The sequence below is a fragment of the Chlorocebus sabaeus genome, chromosome 20 (genome assembly GCF_047675955.1).
Source record: "Chlorocebus sabaeus isolate Y175 chromosome 20, mChlSab1.0.hap1, whole genome shotgun sequence".
Lineage (NCBI taxonomy): Eukaryota > Metazoa > Chordata > Mammalia > Primates > Cercopithecidae > Chlorocebus > Chlorocebus sabaeus.
Genome location: NC_132923.1, coordinates 52,742,591 through 52,769,799, shown reverse-complemented (window position 1 = coordinate 52,769,799; position 27,209 = coordinate 52,742,591). Strand labels below are relative to the sequence as shown.

Genomic DNA, 27,209 nt, shown 5'->3' with positions numbered 1-27,209 from the left:
TGCCCCACATCTTCACAATCCTTGGTATTGACAGGTATTGTTTTGTTTTAGCCGTTTTGGTTTGTATATTATTAAGGGTTCTCCAGAGAAACAGAACCAATAGGAGGTGTGTGTGGGGGGGGAGGGGAAGATTATTTCTATAATAAATCTCCTCTTACATACATATATACTTATTATGGAAATTGACTCATGATTATGGAGGCTGATAAGTCATATGATCAAGTTCGGGAACCAGGAAACCTGGTGCTGTAACTTAGTCTAAGTCCAAAGACCTGAGGAAAGGGAAGAGGAAATGGTGTAAGTCCTGGGCTGAGTCTGAAGACCCAAGAACTAGGAGCACTGATGTCCAATAGCAGGAGAAGGTAGATATTCCAGTCTTAAAAGAAAAGAAAAGAAAAAAAAGAGCGAATTTGCCCTTTCTCCACCTTTTTGTTCTATTCAAGCCCTTAGCACATTAGATAATGCCATCCACATTAGTAAGGTTGGTCTTCTTTATTCAGCCCACCGATTCAAATGCTGATCTCTTATGGAAACATCCTCACAAACACACCCAGAAATAATGTTTACCAGCTATCTGGGCATCTCTTAGTCTAGTCAAGTTGACACGTAAAATTAACCACCATAGTGGGTGTCTATCAGGATATAATTATGCTTTTTATTTTTGTTTCCCTGATGATTAATCATGTTGAACACCTTTTTATGTGCTTATTGGGTTATTCAGATATCCTTTTTTAGATGTAATGCCTATTACATTAAATTAAATCTTTTGCCTATTTTTCTACTGGGAATATAAAATAGGAGTTATTATTTTGCAGAAACGTTATACATTCATATAGCTTGTGAATATAAATAAAAATATTTTCTCCAAGTCTATGGGTTGTATTTTATTCTCTTAATTATATACCTTGAACACAGCTTTTAATCTCAATATACTGAGAGTACTAACTTTTTGCTTAGCCCATTTTGTTTCCCTTTTAACAAATCTTTGCCTACTCCAAGTTAATGAAAATAGTTTATTTTGTTCTTCTAAAAGACTTACTATCTTTGTCACATTTAGGTCTGCTTGCATGTCTCAGAGCAGTAGAAAGCAATATTATCAGTTGTGAGGGAGAATTATGGGAAAAGTGTTGGAGGTTTGGTAAAGAGGAAAAGGTATAAAAGTCATCTAGAAGAGTGGGAGATTGGATGGACTAGGGAAGTACAATATGATTGCCAGACACCAGTAAATATACTCTTGAGGTTTCTGGTTCTGAACTTCAAATCATAAAACGTTAGAGTAGTTTGTTTTTCTCCAGCCTTACCCAGCTGCAGAAGTGCAGGCACAGTGTAGGTATAGAGATTTCACCAGGGTTATGGTTTTGCCAAGCAAGTATAGACAAAATGAGAGAGGGGCAAGTGGCTGAAAATGTATGCAGGAAGTGATTATTTATGCTTGGCTTTGGAATTTGTGCTTTTTAAGGAGGAAAAAAGATAATATTGGGGTATCAAGGATCCTGAAAAGGATTAGAGATCCTGGTAAGGTTTAAAGATTGTTGAAGTTGAGATCTTAAAAGGGAGTGAGCTAAAAAGATAGAACATGGTTAGAGAGAAAGAGTAGAATGAAATGGGCTAAGGGTATGATCTTTGGAGTCAATGGCTAAGATAGGGTAGGGTGGGAATGTACACATTTTTTTTTTTATTATACTTTAAGTTCTAGGGTACATGTGCACAATGTGCAGGTTTGTTACATATGTATACTTGTGCCATGTTGGTGTGCTGCACCCATCAACTTGTCAGCACCCATCAACTCGTCATTTACATCAGGTATAACTCCCAATGCCATCCCTCCCCCCTCCCCCATCCCCATAATAGGCCCCGTTGTGTGATGTTCCCCTTCCCGAGTCCAAGTGATCTCATTATTCAGTTCCCACCTATGAGTGAGAACATGTGATGTTTAGTTTTCTGTTCTTGCAATAGTTTGCTGAGAATGATGGTTTCCAGCTGCATCCATGTCCCTACAAAGGACACAAACTCATCCTTTTTTATGGCTGCATAGTATTCCATGGTGTATATGTGCCACATTTTCTACATCCACTCTGTCACTGATGGACATTTGGGTTGATTCCAAGTCTTTGCTATTGTGAATAGTGTTGCAATAAACATACGTGTGCATGTGTCTTTATAGCAGCATGATTTATAATCCTTTGGGTATATACCCAGTAATGGGATGGCTGGGTCAAATGGTATTTCTAGTTCTAGATCCTTGAGGAATCGCCATACTGTTTTCCACAATGGTTGAACTAGTTTACAGTCCCACCAACAGTGTAAAAGTGTTCCTATTTCTCCACATCCTCTCCAGCACCTGTTGTTTCCTGGCTTTTTAATGATTGCCATTCTAACTGGTGTGAGATGGTATCTCATTGTGGTTTTGATTTGCATTTCTCTGATGGCCAGTGATGATGAGCATTTTTTCATGTGTCTGTTGGCTGTATGAATGTCTTCTTTTGAGAAATGTCTGTTCATGTCCTTTGCCCACTTTTTGATGGGGTTGTGTGTTTTTCTCTTGTAAATTTGTTTGAGTTCTTTGTAGGTTCTGAATATTAGCCCTTTGTCAGATGATTAGATTGCAAAAGTTTTCTCCCATTCTGTAGGTTGCTTGTTCACTCTGATGGTAGTTTCTTTTGCTGTGCAGAAGCTCTTTAGTTTAATTAGATCCCATTTGTCAATTTTGGCTTTTGTTGCCATTGCTTTATGCCTATGTCCTGAATGGTATTACCTAGATTTTCTTCTAGAGTTTTTATGGTATTAGGTCTAACATTTAAGTCTCTAATCCATCTTGAATTAATTTTCGTATAAGGATTAAGGAAGGGATCCAGTTTCAGCTTTCTACTTATGGCTAGCCAATTTTCCCAGCACCATTTATTAAACAGGAATCCTTTCCCCATTTCTTGTTTTTGTCAGGTTTGTCAAAGATCAGATGACTGTAGATGTGTGGTATTATTTCTGAGGACTCTGTTCTTTTCCATTGGTCTATATGTCTGTTTTGGTACCAGTACCATGCTGTTTTGGTTACTGTAGCTTTGTAGTATAGTTTGAAGTCAGGTAGTGTGATCCCTCCAACTTTGTTCTTTTGACTTAGGATTGTCTTGGCAATGTGGACTCTTTTTCGGTTCCATATGAACTTTAAAACAGTTTTTTCCAATTCTGTGAAGAAAGTCATTGATAGCTTGATGGGGATGGCATTGAATCTATAAATTACCTTGGGCAGTATGGCCATTTTCACAATATTGATTCTTCCTATCCATGAGCATGGTGTGTTCTTCCATTTGTTTGTGTCCTCTTTTATTTCACTGAGCAGTGGTTTGTAGTTCTCCTTGAAGAGGTCCTTTACATCCCTTGTAAGTTGGATTCCTAGGTATTTTATTCTCTTTGAAGCAATTGTGAATGGAAGTTCATTCATGATTTGGCTGTCTGTCTGTCTGTCACTGGTGTATAAGAATGCTTGTGATTTTTGCACATTAATTTTGTATCCTGAGACTTTGCTGAAGTTGCTTATCAGCTTAAGGAGATTTTGGGCTGAGATGATGGGGTTTTCTAAATATACAATCATGTCATCTGCAAACAGGGACAATTTGACTTCTTCTTTTCCTAACTGAATACCCTTTATGTCTTTCTCTTGCCCGATTGCCCTAGCCAGAACTTCCAACACTATGTTGAATAGGAGTGGTGAGAGAGGGCATCCCTGTCTTGTGCCAGTTTTCAAAGGGAATGCTTCCAGTTTTTGCCCATTCAGTATGATATTGGCTGTGGGTTTGTCATAAATAGCTCTTACGATTTTGAAATATGTTCCATCAATACCGAATTTATTGAGAGTTTTTAGCATGAAGGGCTGTTGAATTTTGTCAAAGGCCTTTTCTGTATCTATTGAGATAAAAATGAATTTAGATATTATATTAGAAAGGTTAGAGGATATACATATTCAATGAATATATATATCTTAAATTAACTACAAATAGTCCAATTTTATTTGTAGTGTTATGTATAGTAAGAAATATAGGTACAATACCTGTTTAAAAATTCTACAAAATATTTTAGCAAAGTTCTTTTTAAAAATTTAATTTTTAACTTAATGTAATTTTCAGGTAAAAGGATAATATATTCAGTGCATTTTAATGGCATGAGTTTTTAATTAATGTTGTATAGTCAAAGACATAGTAGTATGTTAGTTTATATATTTTCTGGAATTTTTGAATTTAAAATATTCATGCTTGAATAGTTAAATGAGAATGTATCCTTATTTCTGTGGAAATATAGTTTTTATTAACAGCAAGTATAAATGTATCTAATTGAAGAAGTAATTGAATTGTTCCCCATTCCCCGCTTTTTTAATTAAATGAATATCCTTTGAGAATTTAGGAGCTAGCTACTTAGGGGATCAGAGGCTACTTACTTGGGCACTTAATATTATTAACCTGGTATATGGATCACATTGACATCCAGAAAGTAAAAAATATTCTCAAAGAAGCAATAATAGACATCACAGAGGATTTGTATCATAATTCACGCAGTTACTTTCAGATTTTTCTCTTTTGCAAAATAGAAATAGTTTCTAGTTGTGAGGTTTGGAAATCCTATATAATGTGTTACTCTTGGTACCCAGAAGATGCTCAATAAATAGAAGGTATTGTTTTTAACGGAAATTCTTAAGCATGGTCTACATAGATTAGGCTCATTTTAACAAGTTATTTGAATTGTCAGTCTGTGGACAACTAGAAACAACAAATTCATCCACTGTGAGTAATTTTATATTAGATTGTAGAGAACTTTGTATTTGTCCATTTTCACACTGCTATAAAGATACGAGACTGGGTAAATAATAAGGAAAGAGGTTTAATTGACTCACAGTTCCACATGGCCAGAGAGGCCTCAGGAAACTTACATTCGTAGTGGAAGGGAAAGCAGGCATCTTCTTCACAAGGTGGTAGGAGAGATTGTGAGCACATGAAAGAAGAACCGTCAAACACTTACAAAACTGTCGGATCTTGTGAGAACTCAGTCACTGTTACGAGAACAGCATGGGGGAAACCTCTCCCATGATCCAGTCACTTCCCATGGGTCCCTCCCTCAACATGTGGGGATTATGGGAGTACAATTCAAGACAAGATTTGAGTGGGGACACAGCCAAGCCATATCAAATATATTTATATTCATATCCTCAGGATCATCAAGAATAAAAAGATATAAAAGTGAATGGGGACATTTTGGAAAGTTATTCACCAAAACTGTAATAATTACAAAAAGTGACTTATATATCAGAATAACCCTATGTAGTAAGAATACTGAGGCTTAGAGAAGATGAGCTCACACATTTAATGGCAGAATTTTGAATGATGCAGACTCCATCAGTCTGATTCCAGGCCCTCTGCTCATAAGCACCATATTATACCATTTCCCTAACACAGTGATGAAAATTTTCTTTTAAAAATTATGCACTTAAAACTCATCATATCTGAAGGACCTTAGAAGATCTTTCTACCTACCTATCAAGTTTTTAGAGTATTACATAGCTTTTTCTATGTGTCAGGCACTGTTATCAACCCCTGTAACAACTAATTTGATCTTTACAACTCTTTGAAGTGGGAACCATGATTGTTCTTATTTTATACAAGAGGTAATTGGGGCATACATTAAGTAACTTGTCCAAAGCCACCCAGTTAAAAAGTAGGCAAGCTAGGACTTGAACCCAAACAGTCTGACTCTAGAGTGTTATTAACTCCCATGCCATATTGACTGCCCTTCTAAAAATTCGTAAAGTGTTTACTTCATTTAGTTTTCTCCTTATTATAATCTTTTCAATGATAAGAAACTCATTACTCTGTAAGGCTGTGTGCCAGTCAGAGTTACACCAGAAAAACAGAACCAGTAGGATATATCTGAAGAGATATATTGCAAGAAACTGACTTATTGATTGTGGTGGCTAGCTAAGTAAGTCTAAAATCTATAGAGCAATCTGCAACAAAGGGCAAGCTGGACCTCTCAATGACAGGCTGAAGCTGTACTTTACAGGCTGAGTTTCTTCTTCTGGGAAACTTCAGTTCTGCTCTTAAGGGCTTTCAACTGATTGAATCAGACCCACCCAAATTATCTATGATAATCTTCTTTACTTGAAGTAAACTGACTGTGGACTTCAGTCACATCTACAGAATACCTTCACAGCAACACCTAGATCAGTGTTGAATAACTTACGACTATACCCTAGCCAAGTTGACACATAAAAATGTCCTGTAGGCATATTTTTTCCTTAAACCCCGACAGGTTCGGGTTTAAGGAAAACTCGGGGTTGGTGTTTCATTTTCCCAAACCAGAAATGGAACTTTCTACTTTCTTTGTAACTTATATTACTCATTCTTGTCACCTCCTCACCTCCCATTACCACAGCCAAAAAAGATTTCAGGTGTTTTTCAATAGAAGGCACATATAACCTTTAAAGCAAAATTATAAATACAAGAGCCTCGAAATCAAAGGCAAGAAGATGATTGAACCAACAAACCTATGTTGAAGCTAGTTACTGTATTTGAGCATAAAATTTAGCACTTTTTACATGGAGAGGGTACAGTATAAAGCCACTTTCCTAGTGCCAAATTGTAACAGGAATTTAATCTATCTAAATACAGGCAGCAGTGATTTACATAATAAATGAGATAATTACTATTTAATAAAGATTTGGAGAACTCTCTAGATTTCTATGTTCAAGAAGGAGGACCTCAAAGCTGCCTGCAGTTATATTTTTATGGTAATTATTTATTAATATCTCATGACTTAAGAATTCTCTTTTTTTTTTTCTTTTTAGACAGAGTCTCGCTCTGTCGCCCAGGCTGGAGTGCAGTGGCTGGATCTCAGCTCACTGCAAGCTCCGCCTCCCGGGTTTACGCCGTTCTCCTGCCTCAGCCTCCCGAGTAGCTGGGACTACAGGCTCCCGCCATCTCGCCCGGCTAGTTTTTTTTATTTTTTTTTTAAATTTTTTAGTAGAGACGGGGTTTCACCATATTAGCCAGGATGGTCTCGATCTCCTGACCTCCGTGATCCGCCCGTCTCGGCCTCCCAAAGTGCTGGGATTACAGGTTTAAGCCACTGCGCCCGGTCAAAAATTCTCTTAAATAAAATAACTACCGTTTAAAAAATACTGAAAGACCCCCCCCCAAAAAAAAAAAAAAGAAAAAGAGAAAAAGAAAAAGTGATACTAATTTATCAGTAACAATGTAATTCAGAAATTAATCTAATGAAGAAAATATTATATCAAAAAGTTAAAGTTGTAAGTGAGGTTTAAAACACTGACAAGATTTAATTATGGCTTTTTATTTACTAAATACTTATTGATTGTACGATATCATAAAGTATTTAAACTTTTCAACTCATAACAAGTGGTTTAATTAGAGATTCTGGCCTTCCTTTTTTTTAGAGACTATTTTTAGAGCAGTTTTTTCTTCACAGCAGAATCGAGATTTCCCATGTATCTCTGACCTCTACAGAAGCATAGCCTCCCCATTATCAACATCTGTCACCAGAAGGTACATTTGTTACAATCGATGAGCCCAAATTGACACTTCATAATTACCCAAAGTCTATAATTTACCTTAGGGTTCACTCTCAATGTTGTACATTTTATGGGTCTGAACAAATGTATAATGACATGTATTCCTCATTGTTGTATTTTACAGAGTACATTTTAAATATCCTCTGCACTTGAGCTATTCATTCTCTATACCCCAGTCCCTGGTAACCACTTATCTTTTTACTGTTTCCATAGTTTCGCCTTTTCCAGAATGTTACATAGTTGGAACCATAATGTATATAACCTTTTTAGATTGGTTTTATTCACTTAATAATGTGCATTTAAGATTCTCTTATGTCTTTTAATGGCTTGATAACTCATTTCTTTTAATGATAGATAATATTTCATTTCCCTGATGTATACCTTATTTTATCCGTTCACCTAATGAAAGACATCTTGATTGCTTTTAAGTTTTGGCAATTATGAATAAAGCTGCTGTAATCAAAAAACAAAAAAATACTGAAAGACCCTTTGCTATTACCTCAGATAATTTAAAGTGATGTCTCGCAGACCTTCTTAGACTGAAAGGCTTATAAAAATCTTGTGTGTGCCCGTAATCCCAGCACTTTGGGAGGCCGAGGTGGGCGGATCACAAGATCAGGAGTTCGAGACCAGCCTGGCCAACGTGGTGAAATCCCGTCTCTACTGAAAAAAAAGAAAAAAAAAAAATTAGCCAGGCGTGGTGACGGGCATCTGTAGTCCCAGCTACTTGGGAGGCTAAGGCAGGAGAATCGCTTGAACCTGGGAGGTGGAGGTTGCAGTGAGCCTAGATTGTGCCACTGTGCTCCAGCCTAGGCAACAGAGAAAGACTCCATCTCAAAAAAAAAAAAGAGAGAATCTTGTGTGTGGCTCACATAACTCTCAATTAGACAGTTGGGGTTTTTAGAAATCTTAAGGACTTGTCCCATAGCAGTCTTATGTGAGGTCTAAGGTAGAGAAGGGTCTCTCCAAAGGAAATGTGGATGTGGCTTTTATCTATTGGAATATATTAGAGTTTGATAACATGAGAAACCCACAGAGTTTTAAAAGAAATTGTATTAATGTTGATTGAGAGGGTCAGAGATAATAAGGAAAAAAAGTGTATGGGCCCTCACCTACTATGGAAAGGAAGCAGGCTGAAAAGCTACTCACCTCTTCAGATAGGCCATTTCATGTGGAAGAATGATTCAGAGAAGGCAACTAAGAAGCCAGAGAGTTCAGCTAAGAGACCAGGAGAACCACTCTCAGGACTAATCAAGGAATTAGTGACATGTGCCCAACTGGACTTTAGAATTGCTATTGATGAGGGAGTGTTTATACCTGTTGTTTTCCGTCTTTTTGAGTGGGAGTATCCATTACAATTTCTATTCCTATCTCACCATCGTATATTGGGTGTGTATTGGGCAGATAACTTGTCTCTTTAGTTCACAAGTCTTCAGATTAAGATGAGGAGTATGAGGAGCTGCACTCAGGAAACTGGATCTGAGGGGCCTCATCTATACCTGCATTTGATTTAGATTACATCCTGGTCCTTAGGATAAGGCTTCTGGGGGTCTTGGAAGGAGTTAAGTATATTTTGAAAATGGAGGAATATTCTGTGACAAAGTGAAGATGACTGCAAATTCTTAACCACCCTTTTCATCTAGAAGCATAGCTGTTCAAAGCCCAACTAGCCACTTGGAGAGAAAGAGACAGAGAGATGGGGTGTGGGGGTTGGGGATAGAGAAAGAGAGACAGAGATTGGTAGCACTAGATAAGGTGAATTATTTCGTGGGCCTTTTAGTCAGCCCAGCCTTTAGCTGAAGACAGATGAGAGAGTGACTCAGCAAACTGTGTGAAATCAGCCAGCAGACCTATGACCTCACTTGGGCTATTCCAGCTTCTCACAGCTGTTGAGCCACCCAGCTTAGACCCCAGACATTGTGATGTAGAGATGAACAATTTCTACCGTGTGTTGCCCAAATTCTTGACCCAGAAAATTGTGAGCAAAATATGGTGATTGTTTTAAAACTAAGTTTGTTACATAACACAGACGACTGAAACACAAATGGGAGAACTTAAATATAGAAAAATTTTATCACCTGCCCAACCTCACAGAGCCAGTAAGAACAAGTGCTCTCCCCTTCCCTTTTATTTTTAGTTGACACATAATAATTGTGTATATTTATGGGATACAGAGTGATATTTTGATACCTATATAATGTGTAATGATCACATCAGGGTAATTAGTATATCCTTACTATGAACATTTATCATTTATTTGCATTAGGAACATTCAAATGCTCTCTTATGGCTGAAAAGATACAGTAAATTATTGTAAATTATAGTCACCATCCAGTGCTATAGAACACTAGACCTTACTTTTCCTATCTAGCTATGATTTTTTATCAGTTAACCTCTCTCTAATCTGTAGTAACCCACAATTATCTAATTCTCCCTTCCCAACTTTTAATAACCACAATTCTCCTGTCTACTTGTATGACCTCAACTTTTAAAAGCGCCCTCATATGGGTGAGAGCATATGGTATTTATCTTTCTATACCTGACTTATTTCACTTAACATAACGTCCTCTAGGCTCACCCATGTTGCCACAAATGACAGGATTTCATTCTTTGTTATGTCTAAATAGTAGGTCATTGTTTATATATACACACTTTCTTTTTCTATTAATCTGTTGATAGACATTTAGGTTGATTCCATATCTTGATTATTGTGAATAGTGCTGCAATAAACATGGGGTGCAGATATCTCTTCAATATACTGATTTCCTTCCCTTTGCATTAATACCCAGCATTGGGATTGCTGGATGATATGTTCTATTTTTAGTTTTTTGAGGAAACTTCCATACGCTTCCATAATGGCTGTACTAATTTACATGCCCACCAAAAGTATATGAGAATTCCCTTTCTCTGCATCCAAAAAGACTATTGTCTTTTTAACAATAGTCATTCAAACTGAGGTGAGATGATATTGTGGCTTACATTTACATTTCCCTCATGATTAGTGATGTTGAGCATTTTTTCATATACTTGTTGGCCATATGTATGTAGAACTAATGCTTTTAATCACGTCAAACTGCCTATGTCCCAGTCGTTTCCAGAGAGCCCTCTGGAACCCTTTTTCCATTGTAGATAAATGGATTTACACTACAGGTTTTCCATGGAATGGAAGTTTATTCCTTAGTACCTTGCATCTGCTAGTTGAGCAGTTACGGTGAGCATATCTTTTTGACTTAATTCTAGAGTAATGATACCTGAGATACAGCTGGGAACCATTCTTTAGTTTAAAAGTCTCAAGTGGGACTCTCCTTGGTGTGTTCTTCAAAAAAAAAAAAAAAATCGTTCTCTTAAAGGCATTTAGTTAGCAGAGTACAGCTGACTGAAAATTTCTTAAATAAAATTCAGGATAGTTTGTATAAATACCAAAAGGTAAATAAACAATGTAGTCCTCATGAGACATTAAAGTTTTTTTTCAATTGTCCCTCTGACTGCACTATTAACTGGAAGTCTTCTTTCTTGATCATTCTCTAGAACAGAGTACAACTGCGGTCACTCCTGTCTTCTGGATGTTTCTTTCTGGATCATCCAATTCATTTCCACCCCCTTATGCAGAGAAACTTTCCTCTTTCATGGAAAAGTCATTCTAACATCAAGGCAGCATGACTTGCTTTTAACCTAGAGTAAGCGTATCAAACTATTTTTCTTAACAAAATAATTTTCAGAAAAAAATATTAAGAAGGTGAAAATTTCCATTCATCATTATGTACATGTAGGAAAAAAAAAAAAAAAAGAAGAAAAATCTCTACCAGAATCCAGCATTTACAGATAACCACTGTTAGCATTTTATTTATTTATTTATTTATTTATTTATTTATTTATTTATTTAATTTATTTATTGATTTATTGAGACAGGGTCTCCCTCTGTCGCCCAGGCTGGAGTGCAGTGGCACAATCACTGCAACCTCCACCTCCCAGGTTCAAGTGATTCTCCTGCCTCGGCCTCCTGAGAAGCTGGGATTACAGGTGCAAGCCACCACAGCCCAGCTAATTTTTGTTATTTTTAGTAGAGACGGGATTTTGACATATTGGTCAGGCTGGTCTCGAACTCCTGACCTCAGGAGATCTGCTTGCCTCAGCCTCCCAGAGTGCTGGGATTACAGGCGTAAGCCACCACACCCAGCCTGTTAGCATTTTTTGAATACTGTTGACTTTCTATATCTACAGATTCAAACAATCAAGGATTCAGCCAGCCATGAATCAAAAATATTGAAACAACAAAACAATAATAAAACAATACAAAGTAGTAGAAATAATAACAATAACTATTTACATTACAGTATAATTGGTATTATAAGTAAGTTAGAGATTATTTAAAGTATACAGGAAGATGTGCATAGGCTATATGCAAATACTATGCCATTTGACATAAGGGACTTGAGCATTCATGTATTTTGATATCCACAGGGCCCCTGGAACAAATCTCCCATGGATACCAAGGGATGATTGTATATCCTGTTTAAAAGTATATGGGTGAGTTTCCTCCTAGTCAACATAGTATTGGAAGTATTGGCCAGAACAATCAGGCAAGAGAAAGAAATAAAAGGATTCAAATAGGAAGAGAGGAAGTCACATTATCCCTGTTTGCAGATGACATGATTCTATATCTAGAAAACTCCATAATCTGCCCAGAAGCTCCCTGATCTGACACATAACTTCAACGAAGTTTCAGGATATAAATAAATATACAAAAGTCAGTAGCATTGCTTTACACTAACAGCACCCAAGCTGAGAGCCAAATCGGAATAGAATCTCGTTCCTAATTCCTACAAAAAGGATAAAATAGCTAGGAATACAGCTAACCAAGGTGAAAGATCTCTACAATGAAAATTACAAAACACTGCTCAAAGAAATCAGAGATGACAGATAAATGGAAGAGCACTTCATGCTCTTTGATAGGAAGAATCAACATGGTTAAAATGGCCATATTGCCCAAAGCAATTTACAACAGATTCAATGCTATTTCTGTCAGACTACCAATTACATTCTTCACAGAACTGGAAAAAAACTATTCTAACATTCATATGGAACCAAAAAAGAGCCCAAATAGCCAAGGGAATCCTAAGCAAAAAGAACAAAGCTGGAGGACTCACATTGCCTGACTTCAAACTGTACTCTAAGGCTACGGTAACCAAAACAGCATGGTACTGGTACAAAAACAGACACATAGACCGATGGAACAGACTAGAGAGTCCAGAAATAAAGCCACACACCCAGGAGGAGGGAGAGATTCAGAAGAGAAAGAAAAAAAGGAAACAACAACAAACCTATTGAGTAGTATGCTTAGTACCTGGGTGACAAAATAATCCGTACACCAGACTCCCAAGTCACAAGTTTACATATAAAACAAACATACACATATGCCCCTGAACCTAAAATAAAAGTTAAAATATATTTTAAAACATATATAAAATGGATATATGTGTCAGTTTTAACAAACTGATATTTAACCAAGCTGATTAGACAAGCAATGGGGGAAGGACTCCGTATTCAATAAATGATTCTGGGATAATTGACTAGCTATATGCAGAAGACTGAAACGGGACCCCTTCCTTATACCATACACAAAAATCAACTCAAAATGGATTAAAGACCTAAATGTAAAACCTAAAACTATAAAACCCCTGGAAGATAACCTAGGAAATACCATTTTGGACATAAGAATGGGCAAAAATTTCATAATGAAAACGGCACAAGCAATTTCAACAATAGCAAAAGTTGACAAATGGGACCTATTTAAAGAGCTTTTGCGCAGCAAAAGAAACTATCAACAGAATAAACAAGCAACCTACAAAAATATTTGCAAACTATGCATCTGACTAATGTATAATTAGTCTGGGTCTAATATCCAGAATCTACAGGGAACTTAAACAAATGTACAAACAAAAAGCAAACAACCCTATTAAAATGTGGACAGTGGACATGAACAGACACTTTTCAAAAGAAGACATACATGTGGTCAACAAACATGAAAAAATGCTCAATATCACTAATCATTAGAGAAATGCAAATCAAAACCACAAGATACCATCTCACACTAGTCAGAACAGCTATTATTAAAAAGTAAAAAACATGCTGACAAGCTTGGAGAGAAAAGGGAACACTTACACAGCTGGTGGAGTGTAAATTAGTTCAACCAGTGTGGAAAGCAGCGTGAAAATTCCTCAGAGATCTAAAATCAGACCTACCATTGGACCCAGCAATCCCACCAAGTATATATCCTGAGGAATAGAAATCATTCTACCATAAAGACATATGCACTTGTTTATTCATTGCAGCACTATTCACAATAGCACAGACATAGTGTCAACGTAAATGTCCATCAATGGTAGACTGGGTAAAGAAAATATACATATACACCATGGAATACTATGCAGTCATGAAAAAGAAGGAGTTCCTGTCCTTTGCGGGAACATGGGTGGAACTGGAGGCCATTATCTTTAGTAAACTAACAAAGGAGCGGAAAACCAAATATCACATGTTCTCACTTATAAGTGGGAGCTAAATAATGAGAACACATGGACAGAAAGATGGGAGCAATAGACACTAGGATATACTTGAGAGTGGAAGGCGGGAGGAGGGACAGGTTTCGAAGAAAAAGAAGAAAAGAAAAAGAAAAACTATTGGCTATACCTGGATAATGAAAAAATCTGTATGCCAAGCCCCTGAGTTACATGTTTCCCTATATAACAAACTTGCACATGTACCCCTGAACCTAAAATTAAAATACTAAAAAAAATGAGTTTTAACAAATTCAGATTATAATGATAATAATACAGTGCTTATTATATACCAGACACCATTATAAGTGCTTAAATCTGTTTATTTAATCCACCTGAAGACCCTCCCATAAAGAGTGTACTTTTATTAACCTCATTTGCAGATGAGAAACTGATGCCCACAGTTGTTAAGTAATGTGCCCAAGATCACATAACTGGGATTCACATCCAGATAGTCTTGATTTAAGAACCTGCCCTAGTAACCATTATTCTAACCTGCCATCCCTATTATATATTCTGACAAAATTTGCTTTTTTCATTTTCGATTATTTCTTTGCATTTGGATAATCTGCAAGGAATCTGTTGTATAGTCAGTATGTTAAATGTATTAAAAAATAAGTGTATGGAACTAATTTTTTATCCCCCCAATTCAAGGGTAACCATTCTCTCTACTTTGACAGGATTGATTACATTTGCCTCTTTTATAAAGGTAATCACACAGCATGTACTCAGTATGTACTCTTTTGTCCCTGGTTTCTTTCTGCCTGACAATTTGTTTGTGGGATTCATTCCTCTTGTTAGGTATAGTTGGAGATTGTTCATTTTCTTTGCTGTATAATGTTCTATTTTGTGAATATGTCACAGTTTAAATGTTCTACTATTGATGGGATGTGATGTTTCCTTTTGGGGCCTACTATAAATGGTGCTACTATAAACATTCTAGTATATGTATTTTGGCAAACACGTATGCATTTCTATTGAGTTTATATATCTAGGAATGGGCATTCAGCTTTAGTGGATACTGTCAAATATGTTTCTAAAATGGTTGTATGAACTTGCACTACTACTAGCATTGCATGAGGGTTCTCATTGTTTCACATTCTCATCGACTTTTGATTTCTCCTTTCATTTTTGCTTTAGCCATTCTGATAGATGTTACAGTAGCATTTTTGTGACTATCTAGTGTTCCATTGTATGGATAAGTACTTTCTTTTATAGACAGGAGTCCCTATTGTTGTGCATTTAGATTGTTTCCAATCTTTCTTTGAAAAAATACAAACAGTACTTACACTAATACTTTTGTAGACATACTTTAAGTCTTGTGATACATGTTTCTCATACACATGATTGAAAAATAACAAGGGTGTTTCCCTGAAACATTATGAAAATGAGTTATAATTTTTACAGCTTAATTCAGTTACTAAGTACAAGATAGCCTCTCATATTTTTAATTTAAATTTCTTTTTATTTCCAGAGAAAACTAAACATTATATTTATTGCTAATTTTTATATTGGTAATTTGTATATACTTAATAAATCACCTAGTCTCATCTTTCTTATGATCATATTTCTATTGAAGTATATGTGAATATCTTAAGCCCTTTTATTAACCCTTTTCTGGTTATATATGCTATAAACTTTTCCGATTTATCTTTCACATTTTATAATAAGTTAACTTTTTATATAGTCAAGTGTATGTTTTACGGCTTTTGCCTTTGATATCATGCTTTAAAAGTCCTACTCATACTTTCAGCTTCTTCATTCTGCTCTGTTCTTCCCCAGAGTGCATGTGTGTGTGTACATATATACATGTATGTCTATTCAGATTTTCCCACAAAAACATGATACAGATAGCCCTCCATATCCTTGGATTCAACCAATCAAGATAATTCAACCAGCCATGTATCAAAAATACTGAAACAACAAAACAGTGAAAGATAACAATACAACAGTACAAAATAATACAAATAAAAAACAATACTGTGTAACAGCTATTTATATAGCATTTACAGTGTATTAGGTACTATAAATAATCTAGAGGTGATTTGAAGTATATGGGAAGATGTGCATAGGCTATATGTGTGAGAGTGTATGTATGTTTACATATATGTAAGTATATATATATACACATACACACACACACACAGAGATACACCCACTTGAGTTTTTCCCATAATGCTCAATTTCCTCTGGAAAGAAAATGTAAACTTGCTACCTCTATGCTGTATCATCATCTTATTTTCAAATTCCCTTCAAAACCAAACTTTTTAAGTAGGGTAATACACTGGTTCCATTTTCTTACTTTTTTTTAGTAGGGTAATACACTAGTTCCATCTTCTTACTTTCTGTTTACGCCTCAAATCCTCTGAGGTTGGTATCATTCCTTCTTGCCATGGCAAATATCAATAATTTGTTGTGAGTTTTTCCCCTTACTCTATAGTTGAGTTTCCCTAATCTATAGTGTTTCCCCCAAGTGACTTTTTCACTAATTACTTCATGTTCTGCCACTTCTAATTACTTTCTATCTTTGTGACAACATATATCTCTTCTGTGCTCTGAGTGTATCTAATTTTTGCTGGATGTGAACCCTGCAAAGTCAAGTTGGGGAAATTATCTTTCCCTGAATCTATACTTCCTATTTTGACGAAAATGATGTACCTCTTTAGTCATATAAGCCAGAATTTTGGGTGTCATCTTAGATTCTTTGATTTTCCTTGTCCTCTACCTCTCCTTGGTGACTGAGTCTTAGAGATTTGTCCCTTTATTTCCAATTTCACTGATTCTAGCTTAGTTCAGTCTTTATCAACCCTTTTGAAGATATCTACAACAGTTTCTTAGCCATTCTCCCGCCTTCAATTTTCCTAGTCGATCTTCCAAATCTAATCTAACTCCCTGCTTAAAATTATCTTTATGGTGTTCCATTGCATATAACATAAAATCTATTCTTAGCCTGACATATAAGAACTGTCATGATTTGGCCCCTTTATCTTGTTTGATTTTTTCCCCTATCACTTCTTAAAGTACTTTTAAGGCACAATAAGACTTTGTTATTACTATGATAGCACCGGCATTACTACTGACTTTAACACCCAAAATGTATGCAGAAATGTGCCCCAAACACAAAATGAGCCTTTCTGTACTGCTAGCTAATGTTTACTAAGATCTTACAAATTACTTCTTTTATTAGTTTGGAAAAAATACGGGGTTAGTTCAATGCTAAATCAAAATTGTTTTGTCTGTTTTCTGCTTAAGATAATCTATAGTAGTATCTTACATTAGTATTGATTATTAAAGATTTACTGTACATAATCCTTCCATTATTTGATTTTATAGAAACATCTCAAAGGAATTAACCCAAGGGTAAAATAGAACCCATATATAATTTCCAACATTTTGATCAGATTCTACTAGGTAAGTATATATATATTTTTTAAACTATAATTTCTATAATCTGTGCAATAAACCCCCATTACACAAGTTTACGTATATTATAAACCTGCACATGTACCCCTGAACTTAAAAGTTAAAAAAAATAAAGCATATGTCCATGCCATAGAAGACAAAGAAACGCTGTAGAAATTTTATAGATTAAAGGCAGAGTAAAAGACATAACAACTAAATGCAAGGCCTGATCCTCAAGTGGTTCCTATACTCAAAGGGAAGAAATACTATATAGTATATTATTGACAAATTGGAATGTGAGTGATTTAAAAAAATACAAATAGGCCGGGCACTGTGACTCACGTCTGTAATCCCAGCACTTTGGGAGGCCGGGGCAGGCGGATCACGAGGTCAGGAGAACGAGACCATCCTGGCTAACACGGTGAAACCTCGTGTCTACTAAAAATACAAAAAATTAGCTGGGTGTGGTGGCGGGCGCCTGTAGTCTCAGCTACTTGGGAGACTGAGGCAGGAGAATGGCGTGAACCCGGGAGGCGGAGCTTGCAGTGAGCAGAGACTGCGCCACTGCACTCCAGCGTGGGCAACAGAGTGAGATTCTGTCTCCAAAAAAAAAAAAAAAAAAAAAAAAAATTAAAAAAATATGAGTGATAGGCTAGATAAAAGTATTGTGCCAACATTAAATTTACCAGTTTATAATTGCACTGTGGCTGTATGAGAAAATATCTTTACTCTTCGAAAAAAATACAAAAATATTTTTAAGAGATCTAGAGCCATGATGTATGTAACTTACCTCAGTGGTTGAAAAATTGGGGAAAGGGATGACAGAGAAAGAGGGAGGGCAGGAGAGCGAGCAGGCAACTGAAGGATAAAGCACATGGGGTCAAATGTTGATAACAGGTGAATATGGACAAAGGAAAAATGGCATTCTTCATATTATTTTTACTTTTGTAACTTTTTCTGCAGGTTTGAAATAACTTTCATATAAAAAGTAAAATTTTAAAACTTCAAAATAAAACTATCATTTCCGAAATTTACCCCCATACTTAGCTTTCATAAGGCCTTGACCCATAGTCTTTCCTTCCTGGAAGACCCTTTACCTCCTTCCTCTTTGCCAGATTAACTCTTCTTCCCATTCTTCACATTTTATTTCAATCATTATGCCTTCTGGAAGGCCTTTTTGATCTTACCACACTACAGTAGGGTCTCATATTATATGTTTTCATACACTTATACACTTATATTACTTTTTTCACAGTTCATTCTCTTCACTGATCTATGTCTGTTTTTGCTCATCACAGAAATCTAGCATACAGTACGCTGTCTGGTACATAGTAGTCACTCAACAAGTACTTGATGAATAAATGAATACAATTACTTGGAAGGTAAAAACATAGATCTGAGATATTTTTCAGAGTGATTCATGTCTTTAATATAGTCATAACAACTTACATACATATATCTAAAAACGACTGCAAAAATATCTCTACTGACCCCAGAGAATGATGTGGCAACTATTGCTTACAATTTTTATTTAGTATTTATTTCTAATATAAGATTGGGAAAATAGCATCAAAATACAGCTGCTTAGTAGTCAAGAAGACTAATTATGTCCCTGGAAATAATTACAACTGTGTACTTCACCTTCAGGCCAGAGTTTACTTGTTACATTAATAAGAAACCAATATTGCAAGTGAGTCTTGTGAGCCTAACTCAAAGACAAAAGATTAAATGATGAGTTTTAAAGAATGAGAATATAGTGATGCAGTAATGTATATCCATTGGTGACATTGCCATCAGCATTGGAGGCAGGTGTCCATTTCACAATAGATAGTGTCCTAAGTTGGACTGCTTTTTTTTCTTTCTTTCTTTTTTTGAGACGGAATCTCACTCTGTCTCTCAGGCCAGAGTGCAGCGGTGCTGACTGCATCCTCTACCTCTCGGGTTCAAGCGATTCTCCTGCCTCAGCCTCCCAAGTAGCTAGGATTATAGGCATGCGCCACAACGCCTGGCTAATTTTTGTAATTTTTAAAGTAGAGATGGGATTTCACCATGTTGGCCAAGCTGGTCTCGAATCCTGACCACAAGTGATCCACCTGCCTTGGCCTCCCAAAGTGCTAGGATTACAGGCATGAGCCAACATGCCTGGCCGTACTTTTTAACTATGTCTTGCCTCATTTGGTTACTGGCTAAATCTGGTTTTTTAGTCTTCTCATCCATTCCATATGTACTCAATCTAATAAATTCATTTTCTGCTTAAATTGACTAGCGTCAGTTTTTATTTTACATTTTTGCAACTAACAATCCAGACTAGTACAGGTCTTAAAGGGGAGTCTAATTCACATGTCCTACCAAGAAAGGCAGGTAGCAAGGTATCTTATTTGTATGTGCCTGATAGGGCTCCCAAGAAACCAGTGGAAGGTACTCTTAGGATTGACAAAGTCTTAGGCACAGGAATCAAGAAACCTAAGTGACTGAGTGACAACAGAGGAATGTTTTTCCATGGGAGAACTCTGAGATACAGTGTTCGAAATTCCTTAAGGAGGTTAGTAGAAATATTTTCCAAGAGTAAAACTGACAGAGGATTAATACCCAGAATAAAGAACATTTTATAAGTCAACATAAAGAGACTAAAAATGAAATAGAAAAACATAGCAAAGGATATAAATGGATAAATTACTAAATATGAAATTTAGATGATCAATTAACATATGAAAATATTTTATTTCACTAGTGATCAGTGAAATATGATTTAAAATGAGGTACCTTTTTTTATTCACCAGATTAGCAAAGATGAACAAGTCACATAGTATCACATATGACAAGTATGTCAAATGTAAATTGGGATAGCCATTCCTGAGACAATTTGGTTATATCAGTTAAAATGAAAATGGATATAAACTGTGACCCAGTAATTCTACTGTTAGGTATCTTCTGAGTAGAAACACTTATACATGTTCAAAATGAAGTATGTATCCAAAAAAGACATATTGGTGAGGATGGAAAGAGATGGGAACCCTCAGACATTGCCGGTGGAAATATGAAATGATACAGCTGCTTTGGAAACAGTTTTGCAGTTTCTTAAAATGTTAAGCATCAGATTGCCATACCCAGCAATGTGCACTTCTAGAAGAATAACCAAGAGAACTAAAAACGCTCCTCCACACAATAATTTGTACTTGAATATTCATAGCATCATTATTCTTAGTTACCATACAGTGGCAACAATTGGTGAATAAGGAGAATATAGCTTATCCGTGCAATTCAATACTATTCAACAATAAAAAGGAACAAGGAATCAATACATGCTGCAACATGATAAACCTCAAAAACATGCTAATGAAAAAGGTGAGACACAAAATGCCACATATTGTGTGATTTCATTTATATGAAAAGAAAAGCCAAATCTGTAGATACAGAAAGTAGACTGGTGCTTGCTCAGGGCTAGGGGTGAGAATGGAAAATTACCACAAATGGGAATGAGGCTCCTTTTCTGGGATGATGAGAAAATGATGCAGTATTAAATTATGGCAACCATTTCACAACTTATTAAAAATCACCGAATTTTACATTTAAAACTGGTGAAATTTGTGGTACATAAGTTATCTCAATAAAACTGTTAAAATGATTAATAGCTAGGGACTTTGTAAACATTACTGTAACCTGGGATGGTAGACCAACACTTGTAGGAAGGATAGCTGGAAGAAATCAGGCTACAGATATGTCATGTTAGGAGAAACAAAATGGAAACAGAAAAAAACAGGCATGAACATGATGTCCATTATTTAATTATTTGTGATACTGGAAACTAGAAATAATCTAAAAGCCTATCAATAAAGAAGCAGGCAAAATATAGTACATTTGAAAAAAGTAGTTTGCAAAATATGTAGAACATGATACCATCCAGGCAAATTAGAAAAGTAAAGCAGTATATGTTTTACATGTAAACATGTATATAAAAGTATAAAAAAGACATTTGAAAGTTATAAGCAAATTCAGAATAGTGGCTGTTTCTAAGGGCAGAGGAGGAGAATTAAGATGTGGATAGTAATCAGGAGGGTCTTTAGCGTTATTTGTAGTGTTCTTTTTTTTTTTTTTTTTTTTTTTTTGCTTTTATGAATTTATGGAGTAATGTGAATTTTGTTACATGTATGTAATTTATAGTGATTAAGTCAGGGTATTTAGAGTGTTAATCACCCAAGTACAATATATTTTTGCTTACTTACCCTACTCTGCTATCAAACAATGAATATATTCCTTCTATCTTACTGTACGGTTGTACCTTTTAATTCACTTCTCTTCAGCCTCACTGCTCCCCTCCCCCCTCCGTCCTAGTCACCCTTCCCAGTCTCTGCTATTTCTTTCCATTCTCTTCCTCCATGTGATCAAATATTTTAGTTCCCACATGTAAGTGAGAACATGTGATATATGTCTTTTTGTGCCTGGCTTATTTCACTTTAAATAATGACCTCCAGTTCCAGCCATATTGCTGCAAATGACAAGATTTCATTTTTTTATGGCCAAGTAATATTGCATTCTGCATATATACCACATATTCTTTATCCATTTAGACACTGGTGAACATTTAGGTTGATTCCATAGCTTTGCTATTGTGAATAGTGCTGCAATAAACACATAAGTGCAGATACTCTTTGATACACTGTCTTCTTTTCCTTTGGGTAGATACCCAGTAGTGGGATTACTGGATCATATGATAGTTCTGATTTTAGGCTTTTGAGAAATCTCCATACCATTTTCCATAGTGGCAGTACTAATTTACATTCTTACAAAAATGTGTAAGAATTCCTTTTCTCCACATCCTTCCAATAGCTGCTCCTTTTTTTTTTTTTTTTTTTTTTTTTAAATAATAGCCATTCTGACTGGAGTAAGGTGATATCTAGTTAAGGTTTCAATATGAATGTCTCTGATGATTAGTGATGTTGAGCATTTTTCATAAACCTGTTGGCTGTTTGTCTTCTTTTGCGAAATGTCTACTCATGTCATTTACCTGCTTTTTAATGGGATTATGTTTTTCCTATTAAGTTATTTGAGTTTCACTTATATTCTGGATATTGGTCCCCTGTTGCATATGAGTAGCATGCAGGTATTTTCTCCCATTCAACAGGTTGTCTCTTCACCCTGTTGATTATTTTTTTTTCTGTGCAGAAGCTTTTTAGTTTAATTAAGTTTCATTTGTCTGTTGGTGTTTTTGTTGCCTGTATTTTTGAGGTTTTAGTTGTAAATTCTTTGCCTAGGCTGGGCGCGGTGGCTCACGCCTATAATCTCAGCACTTTGGGAGGCCGAGGCGGGCAGATCACCTGAGGTTGGGAAGTCAAGACCAGCCTGACCAACATGGAGAAACCCCGTCACTACTAAAAATACAAAATTAGCTGGGCGTGGTGGTGCATGTCTGTAATCCCAGCTACTTGGGAAGCTGAGGCAGGACAATTGCTTGAACCCAGGAGGTGGAGGTTGCAGTTAGCCGAGATCATGCCATTACTCCAGCCTGAGCAACAAGAGAGAAACTCCATCTCAAAAATAAAAAAAATTAAAAAAAAAAAAAATTCTTTGCCTAGAGCAATGTCCAGGAGAGTTTCTCCTAGGTTTTCTTCTAGTATTTTTATAATTCGGTCTTATGTAGTCTGTAATCCATTTTGAGTTGATGTTTCTATGTGGGGAGAAATAGGGTTCTAGTTTCATTCTTCTGCATGTGGCTATTCAGTTTTCCCAGGGCCATTTGTTAAAGAGAGTTTCTTTTCCCCAGTGGAAGCTCTTGTCAGGTTTGTCAAAGATCAATTGACTGTAAATATGTGGCTTTATTTCTGGGTTCTCTAGTTCCATTATGCGTCTTTTTTTATACCAATACTGTGCTGTTTGGGTTACTGTAGCCTTCTAATATACTTTGAAATCAGGTAATGTGATGCCTCCAGCTTCGTTCTTTTTGCTCAGAGTTGCTTTAGCTATTTTGGCTCCTCTTAGGTTGCATATGAATTTTATAATTATTTTTTCTAATTCTATGAAGAATGATGTTGGTATTTTGATACGGATTACCTTGAGTCTGTAGATTGCTTTGGGAAGTATGGTCATTTTTAACAGTACTAATTCTTCTAATTCATGAGCATGGATGTTTTTTCATCTTCAATTTCTTTTATTTGTGTTTTACAGTTTTAAATGTAGAGTTCTTTCACCTTCTTGGATAAATTTATTTCTAGGAATTCTTTTTGTAGCTCTTATAAATAGGATTGGTTTTCTTTCTTTCTCAGCTAAATCATTATTGGTGTATAGAAATGCTATTGATTTCTGAATGTTGATTTTGTCTCCTGCAGCTCTATTGAATTCATTCATCAAATCAGGGAGTTTTTGGTGAAGTCTTTGGTTTTTCTAGGTATAAAATCATATCATCAGCTAAGAGGGACAATTTGACTTCCTCTTCTCCAATTTGGATGCCTTTTTATTTCTTACTCTTGCCTGTTTCCTCTGGCTAGGACTTCCTGCAGTATGTCAAATAATAGTAGTTAAAGTGGGCATCCTGCTCTTGATCTAGTTCTTAGAGGAAAGATTTTCAGCTTTTCCCTGTTTATTATGATGTTAGCTGTGGGTTTGGCGTGTATGGCCTTTATTATTTTGAGATATGTTGCTTCTATGCCTAGTTTGTTGAGTTTTATTATGAAGGGATGTTGAGGTTTTTTTTCAGATGTCTTTTCTGCATCCATTGAGATAATATGATTTTTTCTGATGATGTGGTGCATCCCATTTATTGATTTGCATATGTTGAACCATTCTTGCATTCCCAGAATGAATCCCACTTGATTGTAGCGTATTATCTTTTTGATGTGCTATTGGATTTGGTTTAATAGTATTTTGTTGAGGATTTTTGTATCTGTTCAGCAGAGATGTTGACCTGTAGTTTTCTTTTTTTGTTCTTTGTCAGGTTTTGGTATCAGATTGGTGCTGACCTTGTAGAATGAGTTAGGGAGAGTTTCTTCCTCTTTGATCTTTTGGAATAGCTTCAGGAAGATTGGTATTAGTTATCCTTTGTACATTTGGTAGAATTCAGCTGTAAATCCATCCAGTCTTTGTCTTTTCTTTATTGAGATACTTTTTATTACTGATTGAATCTCTCTACTTGTTATTGAACTATTCAGATTTTCTATTTTTTCCTGATTTCATGTTAGTAAGTTGTATGTTTCCAGGAATTTATCCATTTTCTCTAGGTTTTCCAGTTTGTCAGCATTTAGTTGTTCATAATAGTCTCTGATGATCTTTAGTATTTTTGTGATATCAGTTGTAATGTCTGCTTTTTCATTTCTGATTTTGTTTGTTTGTATCTTCTCTTTTCTTGGTTACTATGGCTAGCAGTTTATCAATTTTGTTTACCTTTTCAAAGAACTAAACTTTTGTTGATCCTTTATGTTGTTTTTAAAGCCTCTATTTCATTTACTTCTGCTCTGACTTTGTTTCTTTTCTTCAGCTAATTTGGGGTTTAATTTGTTCTTGCTTTTCTATTTTCTTGAGGTATATTGTCATATGTTAATTTGTAATCTTTCTACTTTTTTGATAATAGACATTTATTGCAGCAAAACTTCCCGTGATGGCTGTGCTCTCAAAATGGCACCTTGCTGCAGCTGTTCATCCCTAGGTGGGTGTGAGTGAGCCAGCATGAATTCCTTGTCTGTTGTAATGCCTTCACATAATCTCCAATTCACCAACCATGCTAGTTTCAGCGTTCCTGTTGGTAGAGGAGTTCTACTGAGGTTTACTTCACAGCAGTCCGTGGCAGAGATGTGAACTGCTAAAGTTCTGTCACTTATGCTGTCCCTGTAATAAGGAGCCCTTCTAGGCTCCCAGCCAATCTTGACCAACTTGGCTACTTGCTTCCTTTTCCTTCTGTGCCTCAAATGTTCCCTGTGTGTTCTCCATTGTACTCTAGCGTTCTTTCCTAGATGTTCTATTCATGGTATGATTATCTATTCATAATTGTGGTTCTTCTTTCTGGAGAGAGCAGGTGTCTCACATCTCTACTCAGCCATCTTGTACCAAAATCCCATTATTTGTAATTTTCTAACTTTCAAATAGATAATATATTCAAAATATATACATTTTAATATTACAGACAGAAATATGGACTTGAAGCAAATATTCCAAAATATCAATAATAGTATTTATGGGTGCTGGGAATAAGAGTCACAAAAGAAAAAAATCTAAGAAACAAATATAAAACAGCCATCATTCTCTTTGGTTACCTGATATAAAGCTTAAAGTGAAGAAGAAAGCCTGGGAATGGCATTGCAAACCTGAGCACAGCAGAAAGAGTGAAACAACAGCTCCCCACCAAGGACACTGACCTTTGAAACACAGCATCAGTGACTGTGGTAGGAAAACCTAGGACTCTGCTTGGTAACAGAGGGAACTTAAGGATCACTTATAATAATATTTACTTCTTCAGTTGAGGAAGGTGGGAAGTCACTTCTGTTGTTACGTAGCAGCTCTTAGAGGTGAGTTTATATACCAAAAGTATATAAAGTTGACATATATATGAAAAGTAGGATAATCTAAGAAATATTCTTATTTTTGGAATATGTATTTAATGAGTTTCTTTCAGTTGCAAGAAGCAGAGACCCTATTCAAACTGATTGAAACAGAAAGGAACATATATAGCATAGCAAGGTGGCATTTATGGGTAGCTGCTATGGTCCTTGTTCTGTTCAGAAGTTGCTGTAAATTTCCCACTTGCCAGCATGTAAGTGTAGAAGGGGTTCTTTTTCAGGGTAGTAGTTTAGACCATCATTCTTGAATAATTGAGACCTTGGTAGTTTTTCCTATATTGGAATACTGAAGTCTTCTCTGTTTTTATACTCAATATGCAAATTACAAGAAAGTACTCTGTCTCTGTCTATAACACAACTTTATGTCTCAGTAATAACCAGGATTAATCACCCAAACAGAAATAACTTTCCTTTCTGGCCTGTATTTTTCAGTGAAATGTGACCAGAATACCCAGCTGGCACTCTAAACTTCTGGTTCAAGGGATTAATTGTTACAGGTACTTCCCATACTTGAAGAGTACTTCTAAATTCGTATTTCTTGAAGAGTACTTCTAAGAGTATTAAAATTTCTCAACTGTTAGAGTCCAAAGTTACAGAGACAAGAAGTAGAAAATTTTCAAATGGTTAACTTATGATACTATAGTTCATTACTTTTAACATACATACTTTTGTCTCACATTTTCGTGTATTCGAAATTAGGATACTTCCTAAAATGATGACATCAGTCAGGCAATTCTTGTGATGTGCTCATTATTGTCTATGCATGCACAAACATGAAAATGAGTATCAGCAGGTTGGAAGAAAATATAGGAGATGGTAGTAGAGTACCTCAAGAAATACTGTACCAATATTTTTAATATCATAAAGAACGATAATTATGTAAAAACACACAATAATGACTGTGCATCAAAAAATAGTCTGGAAGAGTCAGACTATGAATATGAAAGCATTTTAGGCATTTCTTAACAAATTAAACTTTTTTTTCACTTTGTATGTGTATAAGAATGATATTAAAAAGTTATATCTAAATAAATCAAAAATAGTTCTCTCTTAATAGGGAAAATTTATGACTGACAAAGTATCTCATAGTTTAATTACTGTAGTTTTTTCTTTTTTTTATTAGTGGTACATGATATA

General features: G+C 35.7%; 1 protein-coding gene across 4 annotated transcripts in view; it reads left to right on the top strand.

Annotated features, from left to right (window-relative positions):
* Positions 1-27,209, top strand: part of PRKACB (protein kinase cAMP-activated catalytic subunit beta) — a 167,825-nt gene that overhangs the window by 19,500 nt on the left and 121,116 nt on the right. The window contains exon 1 of one of the 4 annotated variants that reach the window (XM_073007161.1): positions 17,520-17,538. The exons of the other annotated variants lie outside the window; for them this stretch is intronic. The gene's annotated coding sequence lies outside the window, so the exon portion shown is untranslated. Of the gene's footprint in view, positions 1-17,519; positions 17,539-27,209 lie in introns of those variants that run through there. 4 annotated transcript variants of the gene reach the window in all.